The sequence below is a fragment of the Anser anser genome, assembly GCF_964211835.1.
Source record: "Anser anser genome assembly, chromosome: 5".
NCBI classification, from domain to species: Eukaryota; Metazoa; Chordata; class Aves; order Anseriformes; family Anatidae; genus Anser; species Anser anser.
In genome coordinates this window covers 24,938,215-24,962,004 of record NC_139725.1, presented here as the reverse complement: position 1 = coordinate 24,962,004, position 23,790 = coordinate 24,938,215, and the positions used below count along the sequence as shown (strand labels likewise).

Below are 23,790 nucleotides of genomic sequence, written 5' to 3'. Positions count from 1 at the left end.
AGTTGCACAAACTTAAGTTAGTAACCACTACATGGTGTTTGCCTCCTCCCTCTGTAAACATTTGTTTTTGTCTAACCCTAAAATGCACAGAATCCCACCATTAACCAGTTCAACAGAGATATATTTACCTGTGTATACTTACTTATCTCCTCCCCCACCCTGTCATCACTGTATCCTCCTTTGCACATGGCTCATTGTTTTCTAACATAATACTTCCTCCTTTTTATCCGGTTTCTTTCACAATACTACTCTAAGGTGCATCTAATTTGCATTTCAGTGAAGAAAACCTGGCAGGTCAAAACATTAACAGAGGCTAAGCACTCATATCTCAGTGAAATCCAGCTCCAAACACCTTCAGAAACTTCTAACTCCAAAATATCCTATTTACACTCAATATATTACTTTCCACTAGCATTTAAGGGGATCTCTGCTCTTTATTCATTGCCTTAGATAAGGTTCAATCCTGCAAAAGAAAGATCTTTCCCACAGCTTTTCATACCAAATGCAAGAGGAGACATGCATCCAAACAGTTGAAATGCTAAAGAAACCCTTTAGCAATTAAAGAAGTGCATACTTTTAACGTGAGATATAGAAGTAGCCCAAACTAAGACTAATAATTCTGATCAAACAGATGGAATGTGAGTTAGAGATTTAAGAATTTAGTACCCCTGTATGAGGCACCCAGCAATTCCTTAGTAAAATGCATATTTTGATATGACCAATACAAAAACAACACTGCAATCACCACTTCCCTACCAGCCTTTATTTTCTCTTTTTGCAGCAAAGCAACCAACATGCGACAGTGACATTCAGGTCTGGTAACTGCAGTGCCAGCTATCTGACAAAGATGCAAAAGGCACAGAACGTAACAGCTACAACACAACTGTATTGTGCAGAGTTCAGGACACCAGCATTTCCATCAGCAGATCACTTGGTGATAGCCAGAGAAGTACTGGCTTTAGAGATGTAATTTTGTAACATGTTCCCATTTTATTCTCCCCAATAAAAAAATCAAAATGAATCTAGTTTCAGAGCTTTGAAAGGCAATATTGAAATTATGCCGCTCTGTCTACCCTCTACCTTAAAATAAATCAGAAAAGATTTCTTCCAAATGGAGTAGGTTGTTCTGATACATCAGATAAAATACTTTCAACCAAACTGTTTTCTTTACACAATGTCCATAACAAGATAAATATATAGCACTACTAACTTCATCTACTTAGATACTGCTATCAGCAGAAAAACAAGTCTTATACAAAAGAAATTTAGGATACTCATGTCAAAAGAAATGGCTAGTAAAATATTTTAAAGAACTACGGTTTACGTTATCAAAAAGGATTACCAATTTGTTCACAATCTTTGTGTGTTAAAAAAAACAACACACAATACCATCAATCCAGCCTCCTGCACAGCCAACAGCCACTGGTGTTTCTGCAATCCTTTACTTTTTCAATATAAAGCAAACAAACAAAAAAACCTTCATATTTAAATAGGCATTTTGAATAGTCTTAGTAGTTATAGGACCATAGGGTGCCTAGGCAGTTCAATCAGCATGGGAAACAGAAGAGTGGCTCAAAAGTAACTATTTGCACAAGGACAATGTACATCAGCAACAGCTTGAGCAAATTTACTAACAAGCAAGCAGGATCCAGAGCCTATACTGGATCCTTTTGTTATCACGCAGCTATTTCAAGTCTCATTGTGACAGAGAATGGGAAAAAGAAAAGAAGAAATCAAGCAAACAGTATTGATTTTTCACTTGGTTTCAGAAGGTTTTAAATAACAGACTGCAAATCACCTGAGAGTGGAGGCTACCAGGACATGACAGCAAACCAGGGACAGAAGAGAAGCATGATAGAGGAAGCTTATCCCACACACACCTCAGTGCTAGCTTGCAGAGTAATATCTCCTATTCAGCAGCATTAGCCAGACTGAGGTGTTTTTCATTTTCAAAGAAAAAAGCAATTAAGTAACGGACCACCTAGCACAGCAGCTGAGCAGAGGGAAGGCTGCTAGCACGCATCACAAAGCTACATCAGTGAACTGAAAACTTTGTGCTTCTTTGTTTAGCAAGGGCAATAAGGACCTCCGACCTGCAGATAGAGATCTTCAGAGAGAAGGCTGCTAGACTTCTGCAGAAGGGCAGAGGCAGCATGATTTGGCTTTGACTGAGAAAGGCCACACTGTCTCTCAGCCAGGATGCTTCCTGTAGGAAAGTCAGAAAGCACAGAACAAAACTTAAGGACGATAATCCTCAAAAGACTCTTCAGCACCATAAGAATGTTCTTAGTCTGGCCAAGTCTGTGCTGAGATTCAGTGGGAAAGAAAAATGACACAAGCAACTCTAGCCTAATAAGAGCATGTTAAAAAAATAATGATAAAAAAAAAAAAAAGAGAGACAAAGGGCCTGCCAAGCCTTGCAGCTCTTCCACGTGAAATCAAGATCATGAGATGGATATCCCCTCTAACAACAGTATGGTAATTACTGAGCCTGACACATCATACCAGTGTCAATCAAAATTCCTTCTTATTCAAACACAGGAACAGTTCAAGCATAATAGAAGTAACTGCTCAGACTGCAACAACCCTTATCAATATTTATCAACATCTTCAGGGCATAACTCCATCCTAGGAGAAGATAAACTGAGCAGGCCTGAAAGGAGAATTATGCAAGAAATTGTCTTCCTTCAGTATGGTTCTATTTCAGTATAGGTCAGTAACTGGCAATCTTCTGAATGCCAAGGAGACTCTAGCCTGTAAACTTAAACAAATTACAAATAAATAAATCAATAAATAAATCCTTGCAACTATAACCATATCTGAACAGAGAAAAGGAGTCCAAATAGCTAGCATAGCTATTTGACACGTGAAACAGTGAAATTAACATTTTAGTATTGTTTTTTTTCCTGAGAAATTTATGCAGTTGTTCAGAGTTAAAAAACATTACTTAGATCACTAGTAAGTAACTACCCATAAGACAATGGTTACAAATGTTAACAGTTTAATTAGCCTCTCAAAATGCTGGCTATACATAAGAGCATTTCAATGAAAACATGAGACTGTAACTTCCCCATGAACAATCATATGAAATTTTGACATGGAATTTCATAATTCCACGGTGAATTCCTTGGTGAATTTCAAGGATTTCATTATTTCACACAGGGTTTCTCTGCTTTTGGTGTGTTTGTATGAAATGGAAAGCATAACTGCCCATTGTAACCAAGCATTGTTATATCTACTTGTTGATAAAACAAACCCATTCTGCTTAGCCATCTCTGTTGCATAGAGAAGCAACACTGAGATTGCTCTATTGCTGTTTTCTCTTTCTAAATGAACTAGCACCCATGCCAGGTAAACTACCCATGAAGAATTACTGATGGTAGAGAACCACAGGAAACAACTAACCAACTTCTATTTCTGGGGGGTAGGACTAGAAGACAGTGAACGTTTTTGTTCCGGAAAGCAGCTGAACTCATGGAAATTCAGTAAAACAGGTCTGGAAAGCATTTCAGAAGATCCAGTCCCTCCTAGGGACAACTCCAGCACACATTTACAACTGGTATTTGCCCAAAATATTTTTAATGCCACCCCAAGGTAACCTCCTTACAGAGGTATTTTTTCCTCCAGGACATAAAACCAGGAAGTGTCATTCCTAAATCTCTCTAGCGCAAAGGAAATCCATCACTTCATGTATATTAAACGAGAGAGAGAGAGAGAGAGAGAGAGAACAAGCTTTTCCTTGGGTGTTTTAATATCCTTTTACCCCACTTACCTACTAATGTCATTTGTACTGCTTGAGCCACCATTGCTATGCAGTAGTTCAAACTCACAACCACCACCAAGCTGCATGCCTATGTGACACACACAGGTATCTTAAAAAGTAGTAGTAGGATTAATAAATTGGCATTTAAAAATAAGAAAGTATTGTCCTTGTGCTGATCTTAAACTAGTTTGATCAGAATTTGAGAAAAAATAGATCTCAATCTTCCAAAACAAACGACCTTTCTATTTAGTACTTGATAATCATGATTTGACCGATCAAAACAATAGACACATCAGTCCAGAAGACAACCATCGGTACTAGTTGCAGAATATACAGTTCATGTCTGAAAGATGCACGTGTCCTATTTGCACCACACTTAATTACACCGCTCCACCAGGCATTCCTCTCTTACATACGCGTCCTGTGTTACGCACTGGGTTAGCGCCCGTGCCTCTGACACATAAGCATGAGGTAACTGCAGTGCTTATGCGTAGGGTAGAGGTGTCCAACAGACTCACAGGTCACATGCGCCTAAGCTAGAATAGCTCAGCACTTTCACAGCAAGAAGTAGATGGCTTGCTGTACGGACTATAAATGGCGATGTTGACAAGTGTTATAAAAGACAGACTCTTTTCCAGCTGCTACAAGACTCTACGAACCCATTAGAGCAGTGTGAGAGCATTAAAGCAATCTACAAGAATCTGAACAAAAATCTTCAGCGTCTATTTGAAAGTGGATTCAAAAACTGCCATTTATACTAAAGTTGTCATTTTTATATAATTAAAAATCCACAATGAGAGTCATCAAATATCCAAATGGAGAAAGAGACCAGAGACATGGTTAGAGCATATTCATAAAGAAAGGTTAAATGAAGCATTATATTACAGTCCCTCTTCAATAACAGCTGAAATCAAACTAAAAACATAGGATTCCAACACATTAAAGTTTTCCTTTTAGATATTAATTTCTTCAAACACAAACCACGTATTCCTTCAGTTACAAAGTTTTTCCCTTGTAGCACAAGTCCAGACAGAGACAACACATCAGTTTTTCTTTTTTTCCAAAATTAGGCTTAGACTGAATAGAATTACTGAGATCATGAAACATGCTTACTAAGCATTGCCAAAAGAGAAACAGCCATGTGATACTGCACACAACCTCCATTCAGTTTCTTGTGATATGTGAATTAATTCCCTTAAAGAACAGCAAAGGAAATTCATTAAAAAGCATCCTTAAATTTTACGGAAAAGCAAGGTGCCAGTTATCACCTTCTGGCACCATCACACAAAACAAATAGGTCACCTATGAGCAGACAGCATATCTTTTCCTTTTTTCCTTCCTTTTTAAAAGGAGCAAAACCACAATGAACTTAACTGATAAACCTCAATGCTTTAGCCTAACAGCTGGCTTACTAATAGAAACAAAATGTTCCAAAAACACCCCATAAAGCCATGAAAACGGAAAGGTCAATCTTAATTAGTTATAATTCTGTTCTGAGTGAACACAGACACACCGAAAATATACTGAAATAAAACATTAGATGTGGAAGTTCATCTTCTTTAGCATCTTTCTGCTGACCGGCATCAGCACCCCTTCTCCCCTCCTGAGACAGTATTTCGACATACGAGGACAGAGTGGTTGCATGGTTTCTACACAGTATAGCTATGTTATTAAACCAAGAGGGAAAGAAAAAAAAATGGTATGCAAAGGCTAGATTTCCAAGCTGCTCTCACTTGAGCACAGGGATGGTATCAAAGGGGAAGGCTACTGTTCTCCTCCTGCTCTATTTCAAAATGACCTCTCTTTGATTATTTTAACCCCCCCCCCCTTTTTTTTTTTTGCCAAATTGGAAATATCCAGAAATATTACCATGGCTACTCGTAGAAAACAGTAGCCAAACAGGCCTCCCTCATTTACTCTGAAACAAGGATATCACAGAATGGTTAACATTGGAAGGGACCTCTGGAGGTCCCCTGACACAACACCCTGCTCAGGCAGGGCAACCTGCAGTCCACTGGCCAGAAACCACGTGGAAAAACAATTCAGAAGAATGGGGTTCTAAGATTGTGTGAAATATCTGCACTATTAATGTAGTCTAGAATTTAGAAATAAATTTATGGAAATAAATTCCATTAAACAACCACCACTGGCATTACACAAGCTTCAATATGAAACCAATGCTTCTATTAAAATTCAAACAATCGCGAATTTGAATCACTGAACAGGATTGATGTCTACTGACTTGTAGATCAAAAGACTAAGAAAAAATGGTTGCAATGAAGCATTCACTTTCCTTAAGAGACTGAATTTTTAGAGAACCATATCCTGGAAGTCTCATTGTTGTTCACATTAACAGAAAATTTCAGAGATCTTCCTTTATGAGGCACCACAACCTCCACCTCAGAAAGGAAAAAATAAATAAATAAATAAATAAATTCCTGCAACTAACTGTATTAATATAATTCCTTCTAGCGTATGCCAGGAACTGTTTCCTCAATGTTACTGCAACATTGCTTCTTATTATATAGTTTTAGAATAAAGTTAGCCTCTATGCTAAATGAGCACCAACATTCTGTATCTTTTGCCATTATTATAATCCAGACACAAAGGCAATACAATTTTTCACCACGAGTAGTACATTTTGCTCAATATCTCTACTCCAAATCAGTTGAGCTGTAACTCCTGACCTGTGCTTACTATTTAGATACACTTTTGAGGAATGCCCTAAGCAATCCATATCCTTTAACAAGCCTCAGCAGATCAGTTTCCTACCCGTTGGCTGACAATTTTTTCAGCAGACCCTTTCCATAAAGTACTACCTGTACATTGTATTTCAATATAATTCAACCCCTCAAATTTCATTCTATGATCTCAACATACAGATAGCAACTTCAGTTGATATAGGTGAATAAATCATTTATCTAAAAGCCCAATTTATGTATGTAAATGTTTTTTTAATGCATGTAACTTTTTTTTCAGCACTTTGCAGGTGGTATAGAAGAAAAGGAATCAGGAGCAAAGCATTTGATCTGAATGCCATAACTGTGGAACATTACTTGCTCAGACCCACACTAGTCTGAGTTTATTGACTTTTTGGGTGTGCTCCCTGAATGAGGTGCAGGAACAGAGAAGTGGCCCAACTGCCATTTCTTACATAACTTTAATTCCAGGAAAAATACTTAACTAACCAGACTTTTGAGCCTATTTCTTCCAATTCAAATACATTAGTAGACTACATTTTTGAATACTTCATAAAATGAGAACTAAAGATCTATTTCCTTTGAAGAAGAGTGTTTTGATGAGAGACCAATCTAGAACAGTTTTAAGTCTTAATAAAATGGCCTTGTTGCTATTATTTGACAACATACTTTCATTGAGCAAAGTAATTACCTTACTTTCCTGAGCTTTATTTAAGCAGGGAGGAGAGGTGAAGCCTCCACGTGTGCAACCACTCATGAATGAAGCTCACAGTACAATCCTGGTATAACTTCAAAATATGAATGGAGAGGGAGTAGACAAGAGAAAGGGAGAAAAGGCCCCATGTGAAGCAGATACCCACAACCTCTTCAAGCTACCTGTGTTTCATAAACAAGATTAGAAATCCCAAAAGACCTAGAATCACATAAAATTACACTACCTGTTTACTTGAAATCAACAAGCAGTTCTGGTTACTACTGCTGTCCTCAATGACAACGAAGTCGGATGAATTGTATTTTCCATTTGAGCCCATGTAATTTGTTTTACATTCTCATAAGTTGAGAAGACCCCAAGCTAAAGTGTAGCTCTGTTCCCTGGATTTACCACTACTCTGTCATCAGATTACAGAATTTTTTCATACAAGACTCTCAAACCTAGTCATTGTGGACTCCACAGCTCTCACAAAGATGTTGTCCAATTCTCTCTTCTCCTTCCTTGAACTGCAGAGATGCTAGTTATATTTCACAGACAGACAGGAAAAACTAGGTCCTTCTAACGCAACTAGGTTTTCTCTGCCTTCTAGAAGGACAACTTGTCCTCCTCAGAATCTTATTTCTCAAGAAGCCAGGAGAACTGTGCCTACCCCAGTTCTTTCAGTAGTTCAAACTGGATTTCCCTGTTTTGCAGAGAAAAAGTTGTCAGTAACAGGGGTACTCCTTCACCATGCATACCTACAGAACTTCCTATCATTTTGACATTGCCTACAACCCAACTCAGAAGGATTGTTTTGCAGTGACCCTATGCAGCAGTGTAGGTAAAATACATATGTTATTTTATAGTTTAGCTTCCTTCCTTTCATGGACGGATAATATTCAGATGCTTTTGTACAGCTGTGTTCCTGTTGAGGTTACTAATGCTTTTAGTATACCAGCACATTTGGAGCCTTATAAGTTTATTCTGACACTTGTGAGCTTGTCTAAAGTAAAGGACAAATGTTTGCTAAGCATTCAAGATGTATGTGGTATTCCTTCTGCCTTTTGTAAATACATTAACTGCTGCAAGATATTTGACAACCAGCAAGTCCAAGGTTTAAAAAAAAAAAAAAAGAGGAAGGTATACATGGAAACTCAAATTGCTACTTACCGTAGAATTGCCCCAAGTTCCCCACTCTTCCACTCCAAAAGCATGAAGCCTTGTTAAATAAACAATACACATCAGATTCTAGAGAAAACCCAAATGTTTACTGTCCTTTAGCTGTCTTTGCTGTCGTACAATAGAATTTACTGCTTTGGTGCCTTCTCACAACTGCAGTAAGAACAATTCAGATCTAGTATTTCCATGTACGCAGTACTAGAGCTGTGTTCATACAAAACAATTGTCTTCTCTGTTCTTTTCTGAAAGGGAAGAAAAATGGCTCAACTCAGGGATTTTTGAGCACTATCAGGGTACAGCGAGAAGGGCAAACAGCTGTAAGAATGTAAGCTGAAGTCAAAACAAAAGCATTTTCAACTAAGTTTTCATAAGCTAGAAACTTCTAGAATTGTTAAAATCCTATTGCAATTACTGTTGTTAATATTCTTTTGCGATCAATATTCTTCACCTTAACATGCATGATACTCTATACCATCTTAAACATCATTCTGTACATTTGTGCTGATAGCTCAACACTCTTTTTTCTTTTAATTTAAAGTCTTCTTTTTAGTAATAAAATTTCAGAATAATCATGCTGTAATCTGAGTAGCATCCTGCTGCAACTACAGTCTTCTTAACCATCCTTTCTAAAGTGAAATTTGGCGAAGGGAGGGAAAAGTAGATAAAAGTAACTCAGTTGCATGACCAGGATAAGGAGAAGGAAATTGGAATAGGAAGAAAGAAGAGAAGAGAACTCCTATATTTTCACAGGAAGACAAGCCTGCAATGGGGACAGGACAGACTTTTAAGAACAGAGAAATATCTTTCTTTGAGAGGAAGAGAACCCCGAACTATCATGCATTCATCAGAGAGCCAGGATCCTGTTCTATAGGAAGAAGTCTTGTTAAGGTTGTCATGTTTTTGGCTAAAATAGAACTAGTTTTCTTTGCAGAGGCTGGTATGATGTTGTGTTTTGAATTCTGAATGAAAATAGTCGTGATAACACAGCAATGCTTTAGTTGCTGCAGAGCAGTGCTCACACAGAGCCAAGGACATTTCAGACTCTTGTGCTGCCTTGCCAGTAGGAAGGCTGGGGGTGCACCAGGAGCTGGAGGGGACACAGCCAGGACAGCTGACACAGACTGGCCACAGGGATGTCTCACACCACACGGTGACATGCTCAGCAATAACAGCTGGGGGAAAGAAAAGGAGACGGAAATGTCTGGAGGGATGGAGCTTGCCTTTCCAAGGAACCATTATGTGAGATGAGGCCTGCTTTCCTGGGAGTGGCTGAACCCCTGCCTGCCGATGGGAAGTAGAAAATGAATTCCTGAGCTTGCTTTGCTGGTGTGTGCAGCTTTTGCTTTACCTAGTAAACTGTCTTCGTCTCAGCCCATGAGTTCTTGCACTTTACCTTTCTGATTCTCTCTCCAACCCCACTGTGGGGAAGTGAGTAAGAGGCTGTGTGGTAATTAGCTGCCTGCTGGGCTAAAAGCATGACAAAGGTTAATGATGTTCTGTGCCCACTATGTGCATCAACCAGAAAAATTCCTCAGAGATCTTTGGACAGATATTTAAAGCATTAAAGACAAGTGTTTACATTTAACATCTCTTCCTAGTATCTTTCCCAATGCAAGGAAGATTCAACCATATTTCTTATCACAGATATAATATGTATTTACACATTACCTTAATGATTATATTACACATTACCTTAATGATTATATTAATATCACAGTTGTAATTTTCTAAGATTTGATTATGACAAATTTTAAGAACAGAATGTAACTCTTCAAGTCTACGAAACTAGCCAGCTTTCTGAATTCTTCCATCATCATCAATCAGAACAGAGCAAGACCTACACTCCTCACAGCAGTCTCATGAGCCACAGTGCAAAAAACAAAACAAAACAGGAACTCAGAGGTCAAAATTGAAGTCTTGAAACATACGAGAAAGATTAAATGATTTTTAAATAAAGTATTTATGTGCGGAGTAGATGAAGAGTACATATCTGAAGAGTAATGCTGAACTAAAATATAACAGACTACATTCAGCAGAACAACTACAGCGAGGCCACAGATGAATCACCACACATACAGACAGCCAAAAAACTTTCAAAAAGAAAACCACTAAACATCACCCTTAAAGGTCTGATACATGCACTTATTTATGTATGCTTTATTTTTTCCATTCTCCACTATTATAGCTGAACCGAATTTTCCAGAAGTTGATTTTTTCATCAAGGTTCCAACACCACAGAACTGGGATACTACCAGTGTTACAGTACTTCAATATAGCTATTATTCCTGCTTATGTGTTAGAAAGGTTTCAAAGGAGTCAAATGAATTTTCAAAGTTAACTTCCCAAAATGCTCTGTAAAAAAAAAAGAAAAAGAAAAAAACCCAAGCTTAGATTTTTTTATCCTCAAAAAACCCACCAGCAACAGCAAAAGAACAAAAAAAAAACACCACCCATTACTACATTTGCCTCAACAAAGGTACAAGTCTCATATGCAAAGTACACATGCCTTAAGAGCTAAAGAACCTTCCATTTGAGAATCTTCTATCTCTCCAAGAAAATTTCATACACAAAGTGTTAAAAAAAAGACAAGCAACTCTGGGAAAATTGGCATCTATAATGCAAGGTACACATGAGTGCAGGCAGACAGCATAATACAGACATTGCTCTTGCAACTTCTTAAAAGGATTTCATTTAATTTTTACAACGATATCAATTTGTCAAAAGATACATCTGTATGAGAGCTGCTTCTTAATCCACATGACAGAGAGATTTTGAGATTGAGAAGGACAGAGTTAAGTGCATTTTGTGCTTTTAGCTACTATGCCTAGTGACGTTTCATTCTCTCTTGAAAGAGCAATCTTTTGTATGGCCATCTGCACAGTAAGTGAAGAGACAGAGATTTTTTCAAATAAGGATGATATCAGAAAAGTGTGGGTATGGCCCTAATAGCCAGATGCATACTTTGAATTCTTTGCAACTCAATTAAGTTGCTCGCTCAGCTTGACAATTCTAGCATCATTTATATACTTGAGACTAGAGACTATTTGCTTGCTGTAGAAAGAACAATTTCATAGAAATCCCAAAGAGAACTGAAAAAGTCCATCTGGAATCAAGTAAGGATACAGAGTTAATAAAACTTCAGAAAAAAATCTTCCAAAATAAATCTTCCAAGAAATACTTATTGTCTCAGCTTTCTGTTCAGTCCAAAGACAAAAAATGTGTCTTTACTCAATCAACCCAATCAATAAATCATTTACCAGGACTCACATTATCAATCCAGAACTTATCAGTTCTCAGGTTACTTCTGTTCTAAGCTCTTTTGTGTACTATTAATAAAGTGAAGCTCTGCAAATTGACCATTGGTTTTATTCAGCTTCATAATCTATATAAGAGAAGATTTTTACAGATACCTAAGTTTAGAAAATTCATATTTAATATAAGGACTATCTTTCAAACTAAAATGAAACATCAAACACCAAAAAGAAGTACAGTATAGACAGGAAAAGATATTAGTTTCTCTCTAAAAAAGCAGAAGTCTAAGAAATGGATAATGTCTAATTAATTTACATATGTATGGTAAAATAAATTGCTAAGGGTAACAAATAGGAATTTTCTTAATAAAAATCTGTAAGTATGATGAATATATCAACAGTGTTTAAAGTGCTCAGACTTCCTGGAACAAGAGAAAAAGCTAACCAGAGCAGGAGGCAGCTATTCAGCATCCTGTACCTTGTGATACAGATAATCTTACAATGAAATCAATTGCTCCTTTCAATGAAAGATTAAAACATAACTAATGGATCTATTTCTCTTGCCTTTAAATCTGCATTAATCCAATTTTAGGCTTTATAGATAGAGAATACTCTGCATGATATTAAAGTACATACTATCTTAGACTTGTAAACACTCCACTTGGAGGCAAAAAAAACACTCACCATCCCAAATTTGTCTTTTCCTTTAACAAACATTTATTTATATCTTCATCTTTCCACACTAGCACTGTATTGACTTCCTTTGCTCCAATATAGCAGAAGGAACAACCATTAGTTACCTATCTAACGTATCTCCAGGGCCCTCTGTCCATTCTGCATTCTCAAATTCAACCCCTTACTCTATACATACTTCTCCCAGCTTTTTGTTTAAGGATTTTCTAGAAAAAGCTACCCAGACCTGGATAAAGGTGTTTATTTTTAACAGCTACTATTTACTCAATGAGTGTAAAATATTTCACATCCTCCTGCCACAGTGTAGCATATCTGGAAAGAAACAGAATGTACCACAGTGGTATTTACAGAACACTTGCCTTCCATCCCTTATCACCAACAACTTTGTTTCATTTAAAGTATGCAACTCACACAAGAAAGAAAAAAGAAATTTTGTGAAGGGGAAGAGAAGTGAAAACTACAGAGAAAGGAAGAGCTAGAGAAGAAGTCACATTCTCCCCTTCCCAAAAGACAGCATTCAAGATAAGCTGAAGAAGTATGGTGATTTAGATAAGGAAAAGAAAAAAGGAGGAGAGGAGAGAACTAACTTGTCAATGGAAGAATCAATCTCTAGTCAAAATCTTCTCTCCACAGATGCAGAATTTTATGCTCAAGGTGAAACATAACAGGGAAATACACACATACAAAGTCCTTTAAGAAGGCACAGGGGACCACTAAATAAGGTCTGAAAGAGAGCAGGCTGATGATTCACATACAAAAGACTAAAAGATGAGAACAAAACGGAATGATGAGAAATATTGAAAGAGTAGCAAAAATTATAAGGGCTGAAGACGTTAAGAGCGAGATTAGGCAGGGTAACACGCAGGCCTAGGTCATGGGAATAATCCTTGCTGAGGAGGACAGCTGAACCAGTGCCACTGGTTCATTAGTCAGATACACAGCCCTACCAGCTTCCACACCTCAGTGTGAAAAAGGCTTATCATGCACTTGTCTTGTGTTCCTGAGGTACTGAATTCTCACCTCCTTCCATCTCAGTTGTGTTTTCAGTGGGACTGCTGTATTTTCTCAAAGTCCTGTAGTATCTCTGCCATTTTCAGAACAATTTATTCAGATGAGCTTATTACAAGACATTGCATCACCATTCAGGCCAAACTTTTTTGATCCCCAGTACTCTCAGGTTAGCACACATAATGAAATAAGAAGGATATTTCTCTCTCGCTACCAGCAAAAATACATTTTTCACCCTTTCAGGAAAGCAGGATTCCTTTTCAATATTGGAAGGAGAGAAACTGTCACATCTTTCTCATGCCACCTTTTGGAAGGGATGGGTTTGAAACAAACCAAAAATGAATATGAGCTCTCATATCAAAGCATGAGACTAACTTCAAAACATGTCTTGAAGTTCAGGGAAACCTATGTCGCAAGAACATGACTTACATCTGCGTAATGGAGGGAACATACGGAAAGCTAACTCTGGATTTACTGCTGTGTCAACAGCAGGAAGTAAACAAATGCACTCCTTTAACTCCGGCTACCAAATCAGGAACAGATCACTAAGAAATACCCACACCTAAGTGTTCACATGGGTGGCTTTTATTGCTGCACCTGTGAAATTCATTTCTTCTTGTGCAGGGTACCTACACAAAGTATGTCAGACTACAGAGCAAAATACAGCAGATACATGCAAAGAGAGGCCGGAAATGTAGTAGTCCATATACACCATTGCCTATTTTAGTCTAGAAACATAAATAACTGTTTTGTTATAAAATGGAAAGGGGAAGAAGTTTGTATCATCAACTGGGCAAGGTTCTACATGGCGTAAGTCCACGGCTTCAAATACCAAGGGACTTCAAATGCACACTGAGGTGCACTTCAAGTCTTTTACTGAATTGCTTAAAAAGATAAAAATGAAGTCTGATACACTGGCAATCTTTAAAAATGGAAAAAGAATGATGGATTATGATCGCAGTTTTACCACTGAAGTGGCATGACCTTAAACAACTCACGTAAGGTCATGCACTTCAGCAGTAAACTGGGGCTAACCACACCTAGCTCCCAGATGTATTGAAAAACTTGGCATTTGGGAAGCACTTGTGCAACCCCAGGTGACAGCCACTGCTGAACACCCAGACTACGTGTTGCACAGCCGCATTCCTCAGCCCCATTACTTCTCCTCCGGAGGAGGGCTGTAGGGAAGCCCCACTTAGCATTCAAAGTGCTACCTGGACTGCTGGCAAAGACAACCCCCTCCTTCACTTTTCCCAGTAAATCAATACAAAACAAAGAACAAATCCCAAACTGTACATAGCTAGCTTTTGAATGAATAACAATATTATTTCTGCACACACAAAAAAGCGGTATTTAAAGTCTCTCCAAGGTTTCAGGTAGATAATTTGAAGATTGCATATCATTCACTTCAGCTATTACTATTCAAAACAAACATCTAATCGCACAATAACTCAGCATCTTGACAGTACACTGCTTCACAAGCTTCCATAGGGGACAAACATCAAATAAATGAGCGTCCGATATCACTGGAGAATTCCCAGTTTCATTTACCCAAACATCCACAAAGCAGTCAGCTCCCTAATTAGTTAGTGGAGAGGGAGGGGAAGCAGAGTTGTAAACATTCTTGTCACCCACCTAATAACCACGGGAGAGCATTGTAATTACACTCCAGGATCAAGCTTTACCTAAGCCCAGATCTCTGCACACTCTCATGCATAAGTAGTCACTTCTGTAAGAAGAAGAGTTAGTAGATTAATACACAAGTAACTAGGAGTAGGATTGGACCCACAGAACCACAGCAAAGGAGTTTACAAGACCCATCATAAGCACTTACTCTTCCATTCAAAACTATCAATGGCTATTTCACAATGACAGCACTGAAAAAAAAAAGAAAAGCAGTTTTATTTTACCTGTGACTAAGACTAATGTGTGTGTGTACACATATCATGTGTACACATTTTTTTTTCTTTTATGGAAAATAAGATGATAGTATCAAGATATTTACCAGCTCTCAGCTGGTATCTTTAAAGTTCTCTTTTTAGAAGGCTAAGGCTCATGATTTGTAAAGAAAAAAAAAAAAGCTACCAGTGTTTAAAATTTTAACCACATGCTGTTTGCCCCCCAAATTGAAACACTGCCTAGCAACTGAACAGAACCTGAAACTATCTGTCTTTTACTTGATTCTTCTGATGATCTAAGGGTGCCCTATACAAAGCTCACATTTACTGAATTCCTTAATCAAAGTATAAGCTTTTAGTTTCTCACTCCTATAAGAGCTGGTATATTAATGTTCTGTCAGATCAGTGCTTATAGTGAAAATACTACAAGACATAATGGTTTTACTTTTATTTTAAAATATTAAACATAATATCTGAGATCCCATCAACGCATTAAATATAAATTACTGGTCCTAGTATCATCCAAAGAAGTTTCACAGATCAATGAATTCTCTTACCTTCATAAGGCTTTCCCAGCTCAAACAGAGATGTTGCCCAGCAGTTGATCCACAGGGCTGGGAGCAAGAACCACTCACAATTCAGTATCAACTTGGGGCTTACACGGAGAGTGGTGGGCTAAGATGTGTAAACAGGACAGAACCCAGTCTTTTCCAACCTTAACGATTCTGTGATTATTCCCAACTCACATAAAAGCTATTTCTGCCCATGCTTTCTCACACTTCTTACTGAAGTAACGCCATTACTATTTTGTGAAACACTACAACGCTCCAATTCATGCCCTTAAGGCTTCCAACTACTTCCACTGACTAGACAGGAAACACAGACACCATAGACCAGGGGATAATTAGGTGCCACAGTGTAAACTCATAACACGCAGTGCAAGGCAAGGCCTGACATAAAAGACTCAAGTTTTAAGCACAGACTGAACCACAAATGCACTTTGTTTCTATTACAGGGTAATGAAGACCTTCGTATGATACAAGTCATCATCGTGAGAACAATCCTTAATCTTATATTTGGGTATTTCAAAAACAGATTATATAACTACCATCTTAGCATTTGAAAAATGTGTATCACTTAGTCCCATATTTACATACTAAAGTACTGCCTGCAACCTACCTAAAACCATAGGAGCTAGAAAAGTGAAGCAACTCCACAGGATGAAACACGCCCAGGTGCTATGTTCAGTTCCCAGTCAACTACAGCCTCTTCTTTAATTTCCATAAGAGTTAAGTCAGAATTGTCCACAACCAATTATGAATGTATACTTCAGGCCCTGGTAAATTGAAAGTGACCTAAATATCTTACCTTAAAGCAACCTCCGTCTGCTAACATAATGTACTCAAATTAGTTTGTCGTACAGAAAAAAATATTAAAAACACATACATATTCACTTTGGGTTGCATTTTTCAAATACAAACCTTGCTACGTTACCAATGATGCAGGAAGTATCCAGCACCTGATAAAGCACTGAACCATTCTTTGCTGCTCTGACACTCACTTCTCAACAGCTGCAAGTATATATAGGCTATGGTGAAACTGATGTTCTTAAAATTTAAGTGAACAACTGACACATGTTTTCATTCTTTGTTAGGTTGGATTAAAATCAGTCAAAAATAATCCTTCCCCAAAAGGCATACTGAAAGTGTGTTGATATTGTAATTGAACATCTGCATTGAATGAGATAAAAATAAATAATTTGTTTATTTCACAGCTTCAGAAGTTTCAGGTCTATTAACTAAGAACTTCATTAATTCTGCCTAGAAATGGAATCACTCTTCCGCCACTTTTAATATAACGTGGATTGTTAATGCAACCTCCTAACATTAGAGCAACACATTAAGGTCAGAAGCCACAGGGAGGCAGGAGGGAAATAACATTACTGTTTCTGAAAGGCACCTGTGGTATAAGGAAAGTTCCCAGTTTAAGATGGCTCAGAAAAAAAATGGTAACTTCAGAAATTTTCAGATCTAGTAAATTAAAACTCCACGCTGTTTGTGAATGCCTCCCTGACCTCAGTTGGCAGTCTGTATACAAAGCAATGGGAAAAGAACAAAACAAAACCTTTTAGGTTTGTTATTCCATCTTAACCAGTCAACATCGAAATTTACAAATAGCAATTTCCTTTCAACATCCTACAAAACAAACAAAAGCTAATCTTAGCACAGCTTTTCTTCTAAAGAGAAAGGTATGATAAGAAAATTCCAATCATCTCAGAAACTAGAACCAATCAGGGGGGCTGGACAAGATGACCTCCAAAGGTCTCTTCCAGCTTCAACCAGTCTGTGATTCTGAGATCTTCCTTTCTATGTTTTTAAGTCAGATTGCTTTCTTCAGGCAATCACTTTTGTGTAGATATATATTTTAAAATAACAAAACTAAGGTGTGAATTCTGAGTTTTGATATCTACCTCTAAACCTGACTTTCAAAGACAAAAGACAGCTGAAGACATGTTCTTTTATTGGTCATTCCCAGTGGAAAGACGCATACTGACACCAGACAATTTTTTGTCTCTCTGCATCACCTAACTTGCATTCAGGGAAGAAAGAACTGGTAACAACAAAAGGTACAGAAGCTGTATATCAGCAAGGATCTGAGGGCCACCAGGAAGCCAGTAAGAAGTCCTTTGCATTGCTCGGAGTAAGTGGAGCACACCTCCTTTGACAATCCGTCTGTTCTCCAATGCACCATGCCTGAAAGACTCAGGCCCCAACAGTGCGTCCCACAGAGTAACCAAGTGTATAATGTTAGAGTACAGAACTGTTTGTTAACCCACGGTGAATGAATTCCCATACAAAACTAACTGAAGTGTTTTATACAGAAATCACACAGTTGCTAACAGACTAGTCACTAACCTCTGGGCATATCAGAATATTTGGATGCTCTTTATTGCAGCATTAGGAACCTGCCATACAAGTTCAAGAAACTAAATGAACTCACAGAAATCCACCATCTGAAATCTGCCAGTAATTGATTATATCTTTTCTTTCTCTATACTACTACTAATGATGACCTAAGCATCTTTAAATCAAGAGGGCAAGTCGATGTCCTTGCATAATGGCCCACAAAGCAAATGATTCAAGAGACAGCTTGTTAACATCCTTGAACTTCTAACTGCCAAGAGGGAGTTTCCAAGTGTGTATTACACATGGCCAAATGTTTGCTCTTCCCTTCCTCAAAATTACACCAGCAAGGTTAAGTGGAACTGAAACACTTTCCAATTTTGTACTTTAACAATCCTGAAAAAAAAAAAAAGTAAGCAAAATTAGGGAATTACTGTTTTCATTCTGTAATCAACTAATTGCAAGATATAAAAAATGCTTTCTGACAGCCTGCATGTATAGCAAAGAATCATCTGTGAAAAGGAGACCCACAACTAAAATCCATAAATAACAAGCTTGTTGGCCAGCAGAGCTACCAAGAAGAAAGGAAAAGCACTTACAGGACTTTTTTCACAGATTAACTACAGGCAAACACCAAATTTTATAAAAATTGTATTTCTGGCTTTATAGCAATGCTTCAAGCAAAATGAACTGTTTCCAGCACAACTTTATACATCACTTAACCAGGTTAGTTTTGATTCAGTTTAACTGGAGTGGGAGTTGGTTAACTCCTCTCCATGCACATTTACTATTTATTACTGAGGCAGGTTTAGCCGAACTGGTTTATGTGGAAACGAGACAAACTGAACCTACCTTGAAAACTGTTTTGCAAAGTCTCTCCATCTGAAGTGTTTCATACAGACATATATAATTTGTTTTTTCCCCCCTGTTATTAACAGATCTGGCTGTAATTACATCACTTGAGTTTTATGCTACTTGGAAACTTCACAGATGTAAAATCACATGCGATCTCTAGGAAAAGATAATGACGGGAAAGTGTCTAAAGTTTACCATGCCAGCTATTCTGTCAAGGCACAGGGGAAAAAAAAAAAAAAAAAAAGAACAGAAAAGAAGAAAACTCCTGGAGCTAGCACTGTTCTCATGCTCACAGCAAGAAAAGAACCAAGTTTAAAGGGCAAGAAAGAAACGCCTTTAAGTGCTGGACTTTGATCTATATCAGCTCATGACACTAAAACCTTTAATAACTCATGTTCATAACCACTGGTATGAATTTTGCTCTGCTGAGCAATCCTGAGCTCTCATAATCCTTATTTTATTACGGAAATCAAAATGTTACAGATCAGAAATGTCTAGATTTTTTCCCTTGGGCTACTGTAGCTGTATTATCACTAACTGAAATCTGCATATAAAATTCAGAAGTTAAATATGTTTGCTTTAACATTGTCAAAGGTAGATCTTCCAAGCATAAAAAAATCCAACGTCTATGAAATCTTCCAAAGACTACAACCCACCCTTCCAGGAGCACTGCAGTCCAAACTGCTCCCAAACTTGCAGCACTCAAGGATGGCCAAGACGCCTTTCCCAATACTATTTGCCTAAGAAAAAATATGGAAGGGAAAGGAGGAAAAGAAAACACTCTTGAGCTAATCTACGGTCATGCAATCCTAATTGGCAAGGAATTAGGATCTCTCATACTTGTGACAAAGAAGCCCCACAGCATCATTCTGTGTTTCAAAGTCAAAGAACTCAGGTGCAGGGGATGTCTGCCTACGATTGGGATGGAAAAACATGCCTGAGCTTTACCTTAATGCTCAGCTATGTAGTCTGGGCTGTCACAACAAACAGTGTATGACAAAACTCAACTGGGTATTCAAGAAATGTATACGGGAGAAAGAAAACAGATTTCCAGAAGACGACCTCTGGGGATGGAGGGAGGGTATCAGGAGTCTGAAAGAGTTTGAATGCACTGATTTTGAAAAATTGTCTAGTCTCTTTTCTTCCCTCTATTACCCAGTGAATACATTTCACAAGTTTATTTCTGCTATATATAGCCTTAAAAATACATTTGCTTCCTGAGAAACCATCATTCATTTCTGAGGTAGCACTTTAGTCAGAGGAGTGGAAAAAAAAAAAAAAAAGGGAAAAAGGCAGGAATAGGAGGCATTGCCCTTTCCTTGTCCCCTTAAACCAGAGTTTCCCCACTTACATGAGAGTTCAAATGCTCTATGACATTTATTGCCTTTTCCGTCTCTTGTTAACATATTGTTTGTAATTGATGTTATTATTTAAGAAATTTATCTCAGATACCAGCATACTTCTTCAAAAATAAAAAAAAAGGTTTACTTATTCTCAATTAAAGACTTGTAGAACCAAGTTATAGAACCCATGTTATACTACAAACTACCAAAAACAATCAGGTAATATTCATTAGCACTGGTAAGATCCTAGTTTAGATTAGCCCCAGTCTGTGTATCCTGACTCCAAACTACAAGAAATAAACCAAACACATAAATTTAGACACACTTATATAGAGTTAACACAGTACTGCATGCTGCAGTCATATCCAAAAGTGTATTAATGAATTTACTGGCATATCTGGCTATGATAAAAATTAATGCCACAGCTTTTTAGTTCATCCATTTTTCAAATCCCCAACGTCACTACAGACTGCCAATCAAGGGCTATGAAAATTAAGTGTTCTCTTGAAGGACTTGATTTGTCTCTGTATACACATTAGCTAGAGCATTCCTGTTTGGTTAAAAACAGGAGAAATTAATTTGTCATCTATCATCATGTTATCCAAACACTGGCTTCCAAAACTGTGATTAAAACACTTTTGTACAACCTTGGCAAGGCTAACTTACCAGCTGTACACTGAAAAGGAACATTAAGTTACAGAGGATGAAAAGAGAAAGAAAGAACAAATGCACTATTATTCAGACAGCTTACCTCCTTCAAAAAACGGACCTACGGCTACTGCCCTATAGAATCTGTTTTTACAGGATTTTATTCATAATACAACATAGATCTTCTATGCCCCATATTTTTTAAAAACTGCACATTTTTGATAAAAGGTACTTTTAAGTTCTCTAAAATTTACGCTCTAATCCACTAACAACAGTACAAAGTATCTACTGAGGAGTTCTTATTTAAGAGTGAGCTTCCAGTATGAGTAGCCTACGTAATAAACAAATACACAATTGGGAGGGGACAAAAACCCCTTCATACTAAGGATTTTACAGTTAGCTTATTTTCGATACATCCTTACTTCCTAAAAAAATCACACATGCACAAAAAAAAGGTGAGATGATCTGAATCCACACCTAGAAAAAAAGCCCTAAGCAGTTACCACCCCTGGGCCTTCCATGGCACACTTTACTGCATTCTCATCATGCCTCCCTAACTCAAGGTGTTCAGATCCAGACTGTGCATGGAGGGGACACTCAGGAATGCGAAGATAAAGCAAATGGAGATGTGAAATCAATGTATGTGACTTAAAGCAGTCTCAGTGCCCACAGCAAACACTCCTACGCAGTGGTAAAAGAACACCTACTTTCCATAGCACAGTTCCTCAAGATTTTTTCCACCTGGCAATTCCTTCACCTGAGAAAGCTATCACAAAATGGTGCTTGGGCTAACTCCCAAAGGAGTGCTTTCACCCTGCCCTGAAAACATCACAGTACTTCTTTTTTCCTTTATTTAATTTAGTGCATCTTTAAAGGTAGCATCCAACTTTTAAGGCATATTCTTAATGTAAATCAAGAATGTGCACAAGGGAAATTAGGGTGGCACAACTACGCCGTAACTGCATCCCCCCAGGTAGAAAGACCCTTAAACATTTTACTGAAAGAGACCTTTTCTCCAGTAATGTATCAAGCAGATTACCATCTTCCCTAAGGAGGATCATTCTTCCTAGAGGCAAGAAGCTATAAAACTGTATTTCATTGGGGGGTGGAAGAAAACAACTCATCATCGTGATTATTCATTCAAGCTATCCCAAACATGTCTTTTGTGTTCGTTACTTCAGAGCCCACCACATTCGTGGTTTTCAAGGACTCTTTAAAGCAGACAACTACACTCACTGAACAATTCAAGAGCCAAGGGGTGCTTGGAAATGAGATATACGGAAAAGCGACCTATGACTTGCTAAAAAAAGAGTACATCACCACCAAGGTGCAATTTCAGTGCTGTCTGTTTACCCCTCTCTTTTGAGAGGGATGGCAGGGCACCGAGATCTCCTCCGTAGCTAGATGCTGCAGCCTGGAGATGTTGCAATCCAAAGAGAACCGAGACACTACACTGACATCCTCCAGCCTTGCACGACGAGAAAGGATTGCTCCCGTCCTCAGTAATGCCAAACACAAAGAGATGCCAGATTATTCCCACCACGTGAGCAGGAACTCTTAAAACTCTTAAAAGGAATGCCACGGGGCTGTGGATCCCGTTCAAGCAATGAAAAGCTGTAACACTATTTCTGACTCATAAAGGGAAAACAGCCAAGCTGGAGATATCCCGAAAGCTCGCTTACATTTATGGAAAGACGCAGGGCTTCTGAAAGGGATGCAACTCGCAAAACGCAAACTCCTCTGCCTGACAGAGGGCAAGACGAGGTGAAAACAGACCGGCACGTTTCTGTAAATAGAGGTCAATATTTCCTCGAACTTCGGACTTCAGCAGCGCCCGTGGCACAGCGATGCCGATAAAAGCAGCCAGGCGCTCCAAGTTTTACTTTCCCATTAACAGAGCCGCCTAGAACAGAAAGCAGGGAGGGCAGCGGCGGCGGCGGCTCCCCCGGGCTGTGAAGGTTACCCCTAAACACCAGTTGGAAGCAGCCCAGCAGACCCCTCTGAACGCTCCCGGCCGGCTGTACGCCGCCCTCCACCCCTCGGAGCAGCTCACCGGGGGGAACCCGGGGAGCCCCGCCGCCGGCGCTGCGCAGGTTTTGGGGTGTGCTCCGAGAGCCCAGCCTGCCGGGCTCCCCCCGGGGATCCCCCAGCGCGCCGCGGCCGCCCCCCGCTCACCTTCGTGCCGGCTCGGCTCGGCTCGGCTCGGCTGGGGCCCGCCGCCCTCCTCCCCGCGGCCGGGTGCCGCGCCGCCCCGCACGGATCTCCCGCGGCGGCAGCCGCCGCGCTGCCAGCGCCGAGGCGTGAGGGCGGCCCCACGTGCGCCGGCTGCGCCAATCCGCGCCGCCCGCCGACCGACGGACCCCCGCCGACCGACAGACGGAACCCCGCCGGCCGGCAGGCACCCGCCCTCGGCCCCGGCCCCGGCCCCGGCCCCGGTCCCGGCCCCGGCCCGGGCCGGCCTCGAACCGGCGGCGCGGCGGGCGCTGCGCGGTGGAGGTGGCGGCCGCGGGGACAGGAAGCGGCTCCGGGCCACGGGAGGAAACCAACGCGCCGGGACCAGAGTTTGGGACCTGCCGGCGGGGAGGGGACAAAGGAGCCCCGCTGGGCAACCTCAGGGCCGAGCCCCGGCTGCTGGAGTTCGGGCGGACAAAGCTGCGGAGCGAAGTTACTCGCTGAAGCAGCCTTCTTTACCGAAAAACTCGGTAAAGCAGCCTTTTAGCGCTCTCGTGAGTTTCGCAGGAAAACTGGAGCGCGCTCGCTCGCTGTCACAGAGTACCGGCCCCCAGGTGGAACAACAGCACGGAAAGAAACACCGACGGGGAACCTTCCGTCGGGAAAGTATGGGAGCGACTACTCAGG

The 23,790-nt window shown here is 39.5% G+C and overlaps 1 protein-coding gene across 4 annotated transcripts in view; it reads right to left on the bottom strand.

Moving 5' to 3' along the window:
* Positions 1-23,510, bottom strand: part of STXBP6 (syntaxin binding protein 6) — a 113,226-nt gene extending 89,716 nt beyond the window's left edge. The window contains exon 1 of one of the 4 annotated variants that reach the window (XM_083838658.1): positions 23,107-23,510. The gene's annotated coding sequence lies outside the window, so the exon portion shown is untranslated. Of the gene's footprint in view, positions 1-8,323; positions 8,566-22,613; positions 23,015-23,106 lie in introns of those variants that run through there. The other 3 variants (XM_083838655.1, XM_083838657.1, XM_083838656.1) reach the window with 3 other exon arrangements.
* Positions 23,511-23,790: the final 280 nt, after the last annotated feature.